We start from the raw sequence: 14,907 nt of genomic DNA, 5'->3' as shown, positions 1-14,907 counted from the left end.
TTGCTTAAATTCGAGTCGTTTGACATCTTTTATTTATGGAAAGGTTTTAACACAGCTAAATTCGGACGAATATTCTCTATCACAGGATTTTGGGAGGCAACTGATGAACTTTCGCATTTGTAACGCACATGTGTTTGCTCACACAGCTTAATACAATTACCGACACCATAATGGCACAAAGCAGATAATGTGTAACGACCATAAAACACCTTAAATGATCTCATTCTCGAGCTCGGTACCGGTAGATCCAGGATCAATCCTTGATCGAGTCACACCTAAGACTTTAAAAGAGGAAGTTGTAACTTCCTCGCTTGGCGTTCAGCATGAAGGGGGTAGTGCAACGACTGGTTGACCCGTATCAGTATAATGGCTCGGGCGGGGCGGCTTACTTGCCTTCGGTTAGTCGTCTCAGTGAAGCAGCATTAAATAAAAGAGCGGTGGAAATCCGTCCTGCAATAAGGAGGCACATTACACGTACATGCACCCCAATGATTCCTTCGTCGTCACATGACTGAAAAATTGTTGAGTACGACGTTAAACCCCAAGCACTCACTCACTCACTCATTCTCGAGCGCCTTGTACCTCTCAGTGCTACAACGCCGCGAAAACAATAGGGGCAGGGAAAACTCCATGTCCAAAACCGAGATGAAATCTTGTGAAAAAAAGGGGTAAAAGGGCAATAATTTGCTGTTGTTGTTGTTTTATCATTCACATCACAGTTTATTTTATATTCATATTAATTTCATTGCATTGCCTCTTAAACGATGAAACAGCTCTGTATGGCTGTGCCCTTCAAAAAATAAAGATTGCATCGAAATACAACTTTTTGGTTCCTCAAACGATTTGGGCCGAGAGGAAAATTGACATACTGACAAGCGATACTTTCCTGCTGTACATGCCTTTCTGGCTTTACTCTCTTTGCTGAAGTATCTTGTATTTACCAGGATATAAAGACACGGGTCAGTGAAACACAAATATGGTTCTTCTACATGGCTTGTCAGGGTCAATGAAACACAAATATGGTTCTTCTACATGGCTTGCCAAGGTCAATGAAACACAAATATGGTTCTTCTACATGGCTTGTCAGGGTCAATGAAACACAAATATGGTTCTTCTACATGGCTTGCCAAGGTCAATGAAACACAAATATGGTTCTTCTACATGGCTTGTCAATGTCAGTGGAAAGCAAACATAGTTCTTCTACATGGCTTGTCAAGGTCAATGAAAGGAAAATATGGTTCTTCTACATGGCTTGTCAATGTCAATGAAAAGCAAATTTGGTTCTTCTACATGGCTTGTCAAGGTCAATGAAACACAAATATGGTTCTTCTACATGGCTTGTCAAGGTCAATGAAAAGGAAATATGGTTCTTCTACATGGCTTGTCAAGGTCAATGAAAAGCAAATTTGGTTCTTCTACATGGCTTGTCAAGGTCAATGAAAAGCAAATTTGGTTCTTCTACATGGCTTGTCAAAATCAATGCAAAGCAAATATGGTTCTTCTACATGGCTTGTCAAGGTCAATGGAAAGCAAATATGGTTCTTCTACATGGCTTGTCAAGGTCAATGAAACACAAATGTGGTTCTTTTCTACATGGCTTGTCAAGGTCAATGAAAAGCAAATTTTGTTCTTCTACATGGCCTGTCAGGGTCAATGAAAAGCAAATTTGGTTCTTCTACATGGCTTGTCAAGGTCAATGAAAAGCAAATTTGGTTCTTCTACATGGCCTGTCAGGGTCAATGAAAGGAAAATATGGTTCTTCTACATGGCTTGTCAAGGTCAATGAAAAGCAAATATGGTTCTTTTCTACATGGCCTGCCAAGGTCAATGAAAGGCAAATTTTGTTCTTCTACATGGCTTGTCAAGGTCAATGAAAAGCAAATTTGGTTCTTCTACATCGCTTGTCAAGGTCAATGGAAAACAAATATGGTTCTTCTACATGGCTTATCAAGGTCAATGGAAAACAAATATGGTTCTTCTACATGGCTTGTCAAGGTCAATGGAAAACAAATTTGGTTCTTCTACATGGCTTGTCAAGGTCAATGGAAAACAAATATGGTTCTTCTACAGGGCTTGTCAAGGTTAATGGAAAATAAATATGGTTCTTCTACATGGCTTGTCAAGGTTAATGGAAAACAAATATGGTTTTTCTACATGGCTTGCACACATGTTTACATGTACACGTTTGTTGATAAACGAGATTTTGTGCTGGCAAACCTCCTACAAAAAATAACTGAAATTAACACAATGAATTTTAATACGTTGACTATGGTGAATTGAACAGTGTTTTTGACAGAAAATCAAGTTCAAACGTTTAAGTTTAGAAAGATACGAACAGTCCAAAGGACGGACGGATGAACGCAGACCAACCGTTGCGACAATCCTCTATGGGTCAAGTTTCGTCGAATCGTATAAAGATTAAAGCCAAAACAAACAAAGAAATTAAATTAGGTCATCGTATATTCATATTGTGTCGTTACTCGTGCCGCAAGCAGTCCCTGAAGCGGGAAGATGGGAAACTACTCGCGTCAAAAGTGTTAATTTTGTAAAATTACCTAAAATACAATGTACTAGACCCGAAAGTTTAGCCCGTGCATTTTAATTATTTCTGTAGCAATTTCTAGGGGTAGAGTGAGTGCTTAGGGTTTAAGTCGTTCTGAACAATTTTTCAGTCATATGACGACGAATCTAGGGGTAGAAAACAGGCCAACAATTATATACTATTTTAGGATATCATGTGTGTTAGGTAAATGACTGGGAAGCTGCATTTCACCGTAAGTACTGTAGTATTTCAACGGACATCATGTAGGCCCATAGCCTTAAATAATGGGATTCTTCAGACAAAGGGAAGCACATCTTGTAACTCAGAAAACAGTTGTGCCCTGTACCTACTTAAACAGCAATACCACTCATTCCATTGCCAACACCTATAAAGATGAATAATCATGGCTGACACTATTAGTCATATAGGTAGGGGGCACTGTTGTTTTATGAGTTACAGGATTTACTTCCCTTGTGAGAGGGCTACTGAATCCTATTCGGGTCCAAGCTGTTTAATCTGTTGTTCATATTTGCACCTTAGCAGTGACGGCCTGTCAGAAAACACATTGGCCTAAGGTACTACGCATCCGTTGTAAGATAGCAACAGTCAGTTCGGCTGGAGCTCGAGTGACCATTGTTCGAGAAAAGATGGCCTATTTATCTATTTATTTGATGGATTATCTCTGGAAAGGTAGCCTAATAGTATGAATGTTAAGGACTGATTAAACGGGTCCTGACCGGTCGATAGCAATTAAGTGATTTAGCGGAAAATAGTGTACATTTTCACCTAATAATGGCCTGCTTTTAGTTGTCGTATTTTGGAAAGCAAAGATGGCTCTTTCTCTCACTTCTTGACACCTTCCAATTAAGTAGGGTCACTGGAGGATAGGAACAGGTGCTATTGCAGATAGGACAACGACAAGTCAGTAAAGGTAGAAAGCGGCTTCTAGATCTTACTGTAATGAGACTGGTGTTACCTCAGATCTAGTTAGCCAGACGTCAGCATAGGGAGAGGCTGCAAGATGTGGCTGTAGTCAGATTGCTGATACCTCAGATGTTGTTAGTGACAAGCCGGTAGGACTACTGGAGCACATTTACTAGCTGACCATTCTCTCATCCCCCCCAATCCAAAAAAGAAAAAAAAACAACAAAAAACAAAAAAACAAAAAACAAACATACTCGTAAACCTAAAAGCCCCAGGATGACCGAAAAGTCTTCACCGAAGTACATTTACCTTAATTCTGATCGATTCACCCATTTTACAGGGCTACTTAGGTCTTTTATGATGTTTGATTAATTTGTGTATCAGAAAAAACTTAAGTCAAAAGTATCATTTTAACGAACTGTATTTCTCAAAAGTGGCCAAACTTTAGGTGAACTACAGTAATCATGATTAATGCTGTAATGTATGTTATGAATAAGAACTAGCTATGCATACATAAACGTACATGTAATTAGGGCACAATTTATACCATAATTATATTTACCAATCATCACTGCCCGGCAGTTTCCCTTTAAAAGGCCCTAGTATGGTCGGCACACGCACGGTGAAAAATATGTCGTGTAAAAACTTTACCTCGAATATCTTTCACAATAGACAAGGACACCCTGGCACGCTAATTAAGTCTCCAACCAGGATTATACCTACTATGTACATGTACTAATATAAAACGAAAAATAGGGTTCATTCTCTACATGTTAGAGACCAACACGGAAAACATGGATTCCTCTCTACATGTTGGGGACCAATACGGAAAATAGGGTTCCTTCTCAACATGCTGGAGACCAATACGGAACAGAGGGTTCCTTGTCTACATGTTGGAGAGCAAAACGGAAAACAGGGTTCCTCCTCTACATGTTGGAGACCAGTACGGAAAAGAGGGTTCCTTCTCTACATGTTGGAGAGCAATACGGAAAACAGAGTTCTTTCTGTACATGTTGGAGACCAACAAGGTAATCAGGGTTCCTTCTCTACATGTTGGAGACCAATACGGAAAACAGAGTTTCTTCTCTACATGCTGGAGGCCAATCTGGAAAACGGGCTTCCTTCTCTACATGCTGGAGACCAATACGGAAAATATGGTTCCTTCTCTACATGTTGGACACCAAAACGGCAAATATGGTTTTTTCTCTACATGTTGGAGACCAATGCTGAAAAGAGAGTTCCTTCTCTACATGCTGGAGACAATACGGAAAAGAGGGTTCCCTCTGTATACGTTGGAGACAAATACGGAAAAGTATTTAAGAAACGCAGGGTTCCGAACGACGTGCAAGACAGACGGAAGTTCTAATTGATTTCATGTCATTAAAGGCAAAGACCTCTTAAAATCTAAGTAGGCATCACTAAATAGACCACTTAAAACTATGTATAAATACACTTTCATTTATTTTTTTAGATTTTTGTGAAAGGCGTTCAAACATTTGAATTCTAAGATGGGCTAGTATGGACAATACTATCAGAGGCTAGGGGGTCTTACGTCATAAGAAGTTTTCCAACTTCAGTCATGACGCTGAATGTTGGAATAACTCTTTTTACCTATGATTAAAGGACTACTGAAATAATGCTCCCAAAAATTCCTTCCTTCAGGTGAACATCACGTAAAAAAGGTGATGTGACGTCAGAGTTCCGAGATACCGTCAATATGGCTCATAAAGTCCGCCATAGTATCCAAATATATGAATGTCTTTTAACACACTTTAAAAAATCTGAAAAAAAGAAATAAAAGTATTTTTACGCAGAGTTTTCAGTTGTCTAAACGCTGGACCATACTTCGTATTTTAGCTTTTTCTTACTTTCTTTTACTTTAAGGTCACAGCCTCAAGCCCAGGCCTCGATGGTGGAGCAGAATGGTCATCCCAGTCAGAAGGTTTGTCAGGTACCTGCCGTGGTTTTGTCCGAGAACCATGTATTTTGCCCCCACACACCCAGCTGCACGGGTGTGCGTGCAAATCAACCAACCAATCAATAGATCAAATTGATAACGTCACACACGTGATGTGTCTGCATGCTTTCGAATAATTTTTAGCTTCATCAGATTTTTCAGCTTCTAACATAATTTAGGGTCTGCAGATATTTGTGGACAGAGGGATGAACCGCTAACTTGAGTATGGCTGAATGTTCATGTGTAATTCTGGTAATAATTGTACGTGTCACTGTCGTACACTTTACTTAATCAATGTCAATTATGTGCCCCTTTTTAACCCTTTGCACTAGCCACAAATTTGACCGCCACCATGTATGTGGTAAATTGTCCAGTACCATGCAAAATTAAACTGAAGTCAAAGAAAAATAAGTAAATGTATCAAAATTTGTAACATTCATTTGGTCTCTAAATCTTTTATTATTTATCATACATTCCATAAACATAAGTTTTACAGAAGTTCGTTAAATAAACCTTCCAAGTCATGATAATGGCAATATCTCACTATCAGAAGAAAAAATCACTCGTTTTACGGGACTCGCGAGTTTTATTCAAACCTTAAAATGACACAGGCTCACGAGTTATCTCCCTGAAATCGCTCTTTCGACTGAGATGACAAGGAACCGTCATCCTGCAAGCTATCTATAATATCTTGTTTAAAAAAATTATGTTAAGATAGAAGGCTAGCCTGTATTGGTTACTCATTGATAAGTATACACTTGCCAGTTTAGGCCTTATCCACGTGGGTAAAGCAAAGCTGAGTGTTTGATAACGGATATGACCGTTCGTAAGTTCAGCAACACTTCGGCCATTTCACGATGATGTCTCCTTTTAGGGTACTACGGACGACGCAAGAAGGCCTGTTTTAGTGTGAGTCTCGCCACTGGTATCCTCGCGTGGAACAATTTAATCAGCATTAAGCAATAAAATTCCTTCACGTGTTGCTTATAATCATGTTGTCCATTCTTTAGACAAGGAGAAAGCATGCGTATATAGTATTTAATAAGAAAAGATTGAGACAGAGTTTTTGTGTTTTCTGATATCACTGCCTGCCCCTATCACCGTGACCACAATGACCGCAGCATTGTTCAATGTTTCTGTACAGACTTTGCTAGTGATGACTAGGATGTAAAGCGAACATAGAGAACGACGCATGCGCTGTAAGAAGTATGAGGCAGAATGAGTTGCTAGTCGACAACTTGATCCTCTCACATGCATCAAGCTGGACTAAATTCAGGTCTGCTTTTCGCGCCTTAGACACCTGTCCTTCCACACACTGTTTCCCTCGTCGAATATTTATGTAATACCTATTCTCTTGTATTCTGTAAGTAAACAATAAATTCTCAAGGACGAACCGAAGACAGAAGAAAAATGTTGCTGAAAATTTTAATCACGATAGCGTGATGAAATACCGTCATTACTTTTCGATATTCCACGAACGAAAGGCGTAAAACACAAATGCAATAAATAAACAAATACTATAAGAGAGGCAAAAATGAGGCGAAAACTCTGAACGGCAAAATATATGATTGCGTAGTTGGTTATGAACCTCACTTCAAATTTTAACACACACTTTTTTTTTACAAAATATTCCACCCTTGAGTATGTTTGTATCACTTTTAATGCAAATTAATATCATAGAGGTTATAATATTTATTATATATATGAAATCGTCTCTAGAGGTTGTAATAAATTAGTAAAACCAATTTAATTAATATAGTACATTGCTTAGTAATCCATTTAACCAAAATGTTTAAATGAACATCCCAATTTTGTCCCATCATATGTGCCAATTATTTGTTATTATCTGCAGGATGTTTTTAAAAAAAGATGGGCACGTTTTCAGATGTCTATATATCTGTGCAACATCGGACCGCCCATGAATGAAAGTTTTATCACTTGAAAGAGTGTGGCATACGGTTTTCAAATGACCACCATAAGATGACTCTCCCTGTGCACAGGTCATAAAACAGAAACACGGCAGTGATGGCTGTAGTGAATAAAGACATCCTGAGAGGTGTTTTTGGACGAATTCAGCTATAATGTTCATGTTGTACCTGCGGCAGATAGGGAGGGCACACTGGGCATTTATAAGCTTGTTACATGCAGTACAACTTGATCAATCATTAAACAATTTGTAAACTTTAGTGTAATTGGCGCATGTCGCCATCATGAAATATACTGCTTTGAAACTGAGTCATTATGTTTGAAGCAGCCTGTATGATTTAAACATGCGCATGTTTGCAGTTAAAATGTAGATGCAAACCTCATTTACATGTATTGTTGACGGTGTATATATCAAAAAGACATATTTATCAACAAGATTTAATATTGTGGAATTTGTTCTCAAAACGGTACAAATGATAATTACCACAGAAATTGGCAAAGGTCGTTTCAGTATTTAGATGAGGTAACCGCATCCGCATATCTGAAGCCAACATTAATATCTTTGCGACTTGCAGCAAAAACCGATCGGTTTGTGGGGCTTGCAAGTTTTTCAAAAGCCGAAAACGACACAGGCTCACGAGTTATCTCCCTGAAAACGCTCTTTTGGCAGAGATGATAAGTAATGCACCTTCTTCCTGGTGTCTGTCAGGCGGGCATTTGTCGTCGTAGGGCATTGATTTTCCCTTGATATTTTGTCTGTGATCACATTTCTGAAGGTTAATATCGTAAAAGCCAATGCTGACGACTTGATTATTTCTATATTTCCATTATTATGAGGACTTCAGGAATGGCCCAAAATGGCACGAAAGCAGACCTCACTTTTGTTGCTGACAGTACCTCTCTTGCCAGTTAGTATGTGACATGGGAACAAGTCTTTCTAACGTTTACTGATGGCGTCAAGTGACACAGGAACCTCTCACCAATGCGGTCATTGTAATGTAAAGACCAGCTCCTTCTTGCTTCCTCTCCAGCCGTAATGAGATGGCCTCGCAGATAGCTGGGGAAAATTTCGTCCGGGGTTTGCCCGGTGTCCTCTCACCATAGTGCTCGCCGCCGCTGTGTGAGTGAAATACTCTTCACTACGGCGTTAAACACCAATCAAGTAAACAAAAAGATAAACAAATAGTTGAAGACTTGCGTCTGTTAAGGTTTTGTCAAACGGTTCTAGTTTAAAAGATTGCAATTAAATTTATTTATCCATGTCTTCAAATGAAAACATGACCTACGAGAAAAATAGTTTTTGAAGCGATACCAAATATTTCGTTTAACGTTTGTTCCATCTTTTTAAAGAAGTAAAGAAAATGTATGTTTTAAAACATAAAATTAATACCTATCACAACAACTAATTATTTTTATTTGTTTTAATGCTGTAAAATGGGCAGGTTACTTTTTGTATTTTTTTCTTTCTGCATGCGGTAAAGTTTGTCTTCCCGTTTTGGTCTTTTTTGCCCAAATTTTGCATTGATCCCGATGAAACAAATATTTTTCAAATATTTTTAGGCTTGTATCTTAAAATTGTACCTTTAATTTGGTATGGGCATTCTAACTACAACATATATGTATCGTAGACACATAAACCTGCCGTGATCAGCTGTTCCAATATCATGTTTTGAAAACGTAAACTCAAAACATTTGCCTTCTTGGTGCTTACTTAATAATTTACCCCTTCTGATCTGCAATATTGCAGATTCAGTTATTTTTTCTCAATTTTAAACTTTCTGACGTGACATGTGAGGTGCTGCTCTAATGGGTTTGAGTTTACGATACAATAACTCAGAAGTCTCTCAGCTGAATTTACAATACAGTCACTCTCTCAACTGAGTTTACAATATAATCACTCAGGAGACTCTTGCCTGAGTTTAAAATACAGCACTCAGGAGTCTCTCACCTGAGTTTAGAATACCCCAGTGAGGAGACTCTCACCTGAGTTTATGATTAATCAGTGAGGAGACTCTCGCCTGAGTTTACAATACATCAGTGAGGAGACTTTCACCTGAGTTTACAATACAGCACTCAGGAGTCTCCCACCTGAGTTTAGAATACCTCAGTGACGAGACTCTCACCTGAGTTTACAATACATCGGTGAGGAGACTCTCACCTGAGTTTACAATACATCAGTGAGGAGACTTTCACCTGAGTTTACAATACAACCACTCAGGAGTCTCACCTGAGTTTACAATTAATCAGTGAGGAGACTCTCACCTGAGTTTACAATACATCAGTGAGGAGACTCTCACCTGAGTTTACAATACAACCACTCAGGACTCTCTCGCCTGAGTTTACAATTAATCAGTGAGGAGACTCTCACCTGTGTTTACCATACATTAGTGAGGAGACTCTCACCTGAGTTTACGATTAATCAGTGAGGAGACTCTCACCTGAGTTTACAATACATCAGTGAGGAGACTTTCACCTGAGTTTACAATACAGTACTCATGAGTCTCTCACCTGAGTTTAGAATACCTCAGTGAGGAGACTCTCACCTGAGTTTACAATACATCAGTGAGGAGACTCTCACCTGAGTTTACAATAAATCTGTGAGGAGACTTTCACTGAGTCTCTCACCTGAGTTTACAATTAATCAGTGAGGAGACTCTCACCTGAGTTTACAATACATCAGTGAGGAGACTTTCACCTGAGTTTACAATACAACCACTCAGGACTCTCTCGCCTGAGTTTACAATTAATCAGTGAGGAGACTCTCACCTGAGGTTACCATACATCAGTGAGGAGACTTTCACCTGAGTTTACAATACAACCACTTAGGACTCTCTCACCTGAGTTTACGATTAATCAGTGAGGAGACTCTCACCTGAGTTTATAATACAATCACTCAGAAGTCTTTCATCCAATGTGGTCACTGTCTTGCTCAACTGGCTTCCTCTCTTGCCGCACATCTGCCATCGAACTGCGGATGGTTGTGGATATCCACAGGGTTTTGCCCTGGTTTCTTCCCACCAAAATGCCAGGGTCAAATATTCTTGAGTACGGCGTAAGACACTAATCAAATAAATGAAGAAAATAAATACAAATCCAGTCAAGCAGCATTGTTTACTTTTATAATTAAGATTGACGGCCACAATGGCAATATTTTAGCCATATCATAGCGTCTGGTAGTTGAACAGCTGTGTACATACGATTACAGACTGCTATTTGATGCTAAAAACCAGCAAGCACTTTCTCTGCCAGTTTTAAAAAAAGAATAGTTTTTGAAACTGAACTTAAATTTCTTGTCCAAATGTATTTCTTTGTTTGCCTGGAAGAAGATTATGGACAGCACCGGACCGGGGATACTGCTGCGTAAGTGAAGCCAATTGCGTCACGGTTGACATCGCATGTGTTGCCTGAGGGATACGTCACTATCAGACCCCAGTTTGGACTGAACTCTTGGACCGTGCACATGTGGTAAGTACACAATGGGCTTATGCCTTGGACTCCTCCACAAGCCTGAGTCATGGCAGACGCTGCTATTCTGTATTGACTAGGAGTTAGTGTATTGCAGGACAAGATGTTCTGAAACAAATATTTTTATCAAGAAAGACAGATTTATTTAGTTAGTTAGTATTGATTTGATTAGTCTTTGACGCCGTATTCAAATGTATTTCACTTATACGACGCGTACAACATTATGGTAGGAGGAAACCGGATTGAGCTCGGGAGACACCCACAGCCATCCACAGGTAACTGGAGAAAACCAGCCAGATCCCGTGACAATGGCAAAGAAAAGACATTTAGCGTAATGGACTGGATTGAAGCTATCCAACCACTGTCCACTAAATATTTTTTCGTTCTGTTTAAATTCATACTATATGGTAAGATTTTGGCTCGAGTAGGGAGATAAATCACCACAAACTTTCCAGAAAGAGCAACGAAAACAAAAACCTGACAAAATCCATGATAGAAAGTTCCACCGAGAAATACCTGACATGCACAAAACCAGACAAGCACCAAGACAAGTACCTGACACAAAGCCACATCCACGACAAGTACCTGCCATAAAGCCACATCTAAGACAACTCCCTGACATAAAGCCACATCTACGACAAGTACCTGACATAAAGCCACATCCACGACAAGTACCGGACATAAAGTCACATCTAACATAACTCCCTGACATAAAGCCACATCCACGACAAGTACCTGACATAAAGCCACATCCACGACAAGTACCTGACATAAAGCTACATCTGAGACCAGTACCTGACATAAAGCCACATCCACGACAAGTACTTGACATAAAGCCACTGACTGACCGATTGTTCGGATGTTTAAGACAGTCAGGTTAAGTAGTGGGGGAAAAGAAAGTGCCGTTATCCTAAGGGGGAATCAATAGTTATTCTTACCACTCCAGGTGGACGCGCATTTACGGAAGCTACTGTGCTGGCGGGCAGGCCGATTGGACAAGATTCGTAATAAACCAGTCGCCATGGAAACGAAAGCTGGAAACCCACGAATCTTAGTCGGGGGCCTGTAGATGTTTGCGCACCAGTCATGGTCATCACCATCCCCATGGTTACAACCACTAGCAACAGGAACGCCTTCATGGTCACGCGGTCTTTGATTGACAGGCGGATACAATTCAAAGTATAACTGAATCACCTGCGAAAGATATTATTTATTTAATGTATTTAATTATGACTTTGTATTGGTGGAGGAGAGGAGGAGGAGAAAAGTGGAGGAGGAGAGGGGTAAATCGGAAGATTAATGGAAATCACCACACAGCAAGATATCCAAATGTAAGCTTTGAATTAAATCTATGCGTCGAAACAGACACTCTCGTACCAGTCGTCAACCAAGATGGACGTTCCGGGTTAATAATCGGAAAGCCAATTCTTAATTCCCGAATTAGATACTCAGCCCAATAACATCTATGTCAGGCAAAATTCAACAACAAAGTTTTAGACTGAATGTGTTCTTAACGAGCGTTTTCGTATGTACGTATATGTATGTATGCTTGGGGTACTACGTCGTACTTACATGTAACAATTTTTCGGTCATTCGACGACGACGCGATATTAAATGTGTGTAAATATATTCTATTATCTTGTGGCAAGGGGAAGCTCATGCCGCTAAAGAGCTGCGACCACTAAGTATTGCGCTGAAGGAACCAGACTTGGCATCTCACACAATCACTTTATGCCGAAACCGACACTGGACCAACCAGTATGGTTTCTATCCTCTAACATTTCAGAACTAACCAACTACCTTCGTCTAGAAGTTGATGGTCATTTTTATAGTGCCAGATTCAACGGTAAGTTGTGACTTTAGTGAAACTGTATTCATGGTTAGGCGGTTCTGTGATTTGTCAATCATTTGTTAGTTTGATGTTTACCTAATTTATTGAAAACAACAAAATTCAGGTTTTCAGCTTGTTGGATGAACATTTCAGAAACGTAATATCCATCGGTAAAGCGTTAATTCCCTGCTGTACACAAGCTTCGGTTTTCGTTGTATAAGCCTTCAAATAATGACTTATATACTTCATTTTCTCATACCGGAAGCCGCTTTTATCGTCCTTGAAGGACTATGTCCGGAAAAGGTGAAAGAGAAATCATACAGGGAAAAGGTCAAAGAAAATCCACAAAAAAATGTAAGAGCCACCCAAAGTAATGATTTCGTCTGATAAATGAGATAAAAATGACTCATATCTTCTGGATTGCTCAAAAATTTACGCCCACATTAGTAACACTTTACTAACTGTCGATGGCATCGTCATTTGTGTGTTTGTGTGTGTGTATGAGTGAGTGGCTAGGGGAAAGTGAGGGTAGCTGGTACTATTTAAACCTTCACATGAACAGTTGGATCCGTATCTGGGGTAGACTGCATGACAACGTCACTATCACACTGTCACCACTGCTCTGGTTTTTACTCTCTGTGCTTTAGTCCTTTATATTTTACATTTTTTGTATTCATTTTTTGGTTGACTTTTCATTTAGTCAGGACTGTGTAATGTATGAAAAGATGCTGGAAAAACAAAAACAAACTGAATATTAACAGGCTACAATACAGACAGGAAATCTACAACATTTGTCAAAAAGTTAAACGGCTTAAATTTCTTCGAAATTTCTTTGTATTGGACAAACTGGATGCGTATGGTAAAGTGCTGTGTGGTTTAAATTTATCTTACCTGGTTTGACACGTTAATAACGAGCGGCACGTCACAGATCTCCGTTTATCTGCGCCAGTTGAGAATCTAACGAAGGCTGCAGATTATGGGCTATATATAGCGGGGCTTTACAACAGATTCTTGTCCAATCAAAAACACACAAGTAAAGTAAGGGGCGGGGCCAAGATGAAATCTAGGATAAAGATTCAAACATAAATTTATCAAACCATGTGCAACTACATCTAAATTAAATGCAAATTGTGTACGTCCATGTGCACTCGTGTTTATTCCCACGGCATGTATCCGGTATTACCGATTATTTCCATACAAAATTTGCATAAACGCTCGTGTTTCTAAAGAAAGATTTTAGCAACTGGTTAAAGCATTTCATACATGGAAAAATACAAATTAAAGCTCCAGTAAAGCTAAAGAGGACAGTTTTTACACCAAAACTTGTTTACTCAACGCTCCTGCAGTCCATCTGTAGGACTATTTATTTGTCTAGTTAGTTATTTTATTAGTTAGTAGTTTTTGTTCAACGCATTACTCGGGAATTTTTAACCTTGGTGTTACTGACGGCGAGATACGCTGCCCAGAACCCAGCGTAGGATACACCACCGTATTTCATGAGATACTCATGACCTAAAACCTAAAGCCTTCACTAATATATTACCGTACCTATCTACATTTCATCCCATCCAATTTCGTATATGCCCTAGATCAGTTGGCCATGTTCTCTGCTAAGCTTTCACAATAACCTCCCCAAATCGTTACATTCTCAAATTTGGAACTCGGTCCTATCTTTTGCGTTGCATGCCCGCAAAGGTCTGGTATTTCAGATGACCAGAGACGCGTTTTTTGCGATTTCTTTAAATGGAAGCCAGATTTGAGGTAAATGTTAGACATGTTTGCAAGTGTTTTTTTTCTTTCACAAAGACTCCTAAGGTTTGCTTGCTTGCTTGAACAACTAAACTGCTGTCCCAGTGATGAAGACGAGTACCCAGGGAGCGGTCATGCCCCGGAAGCTCTCGTTTTTCAAACAGGCCGCGGAGACACGATTTAGGCGATTTCTGGTGACCAAAACTATTATACATATAGTAAAGCGGGATAAATTACAGATTAATCGTTTTTTTTTTTGTTTTGTCGTGGAGAAAGAAAGTTCAAACTTCGAGCACATCATGTTCTTTAATGACTAGATACCACCAGAGCTGAATCCCGAAGCTTTAATCAACTTGCATCGGCTAAGTGCGCTATAAGCATAGGAGGTTTTTTTTTTAAATTAGACACCTCACGTTTCTCTCTTCTATTTTGTGTTTTTCTTTTTCCATTTTTTTTTATTCACGTCTAAACTTGCCTTTCTGACGACGCCTCTGTACCTTTTCACGACAAAAT

This window comes from Liolophura sinensis, chromosome 12 (assembly GCF_032854445.1).
Source record: "Liolophura sinensis isolate JHLJ2023 chromosome 12, CUHK_Ljap_v2, whole genome shotgun sequence".
Classification (NCBI taxonomy): Eukaryota; Metazoa; Mollusca; class Polyplacophora; order Chitonida; family Chitonidae; genus Liolophura; species Liolophura sinensis.
The sequence above is the reverse complement of the archived record's forward strand: the minus strand, read 5'-3'. Positions refer to the sequence as shown.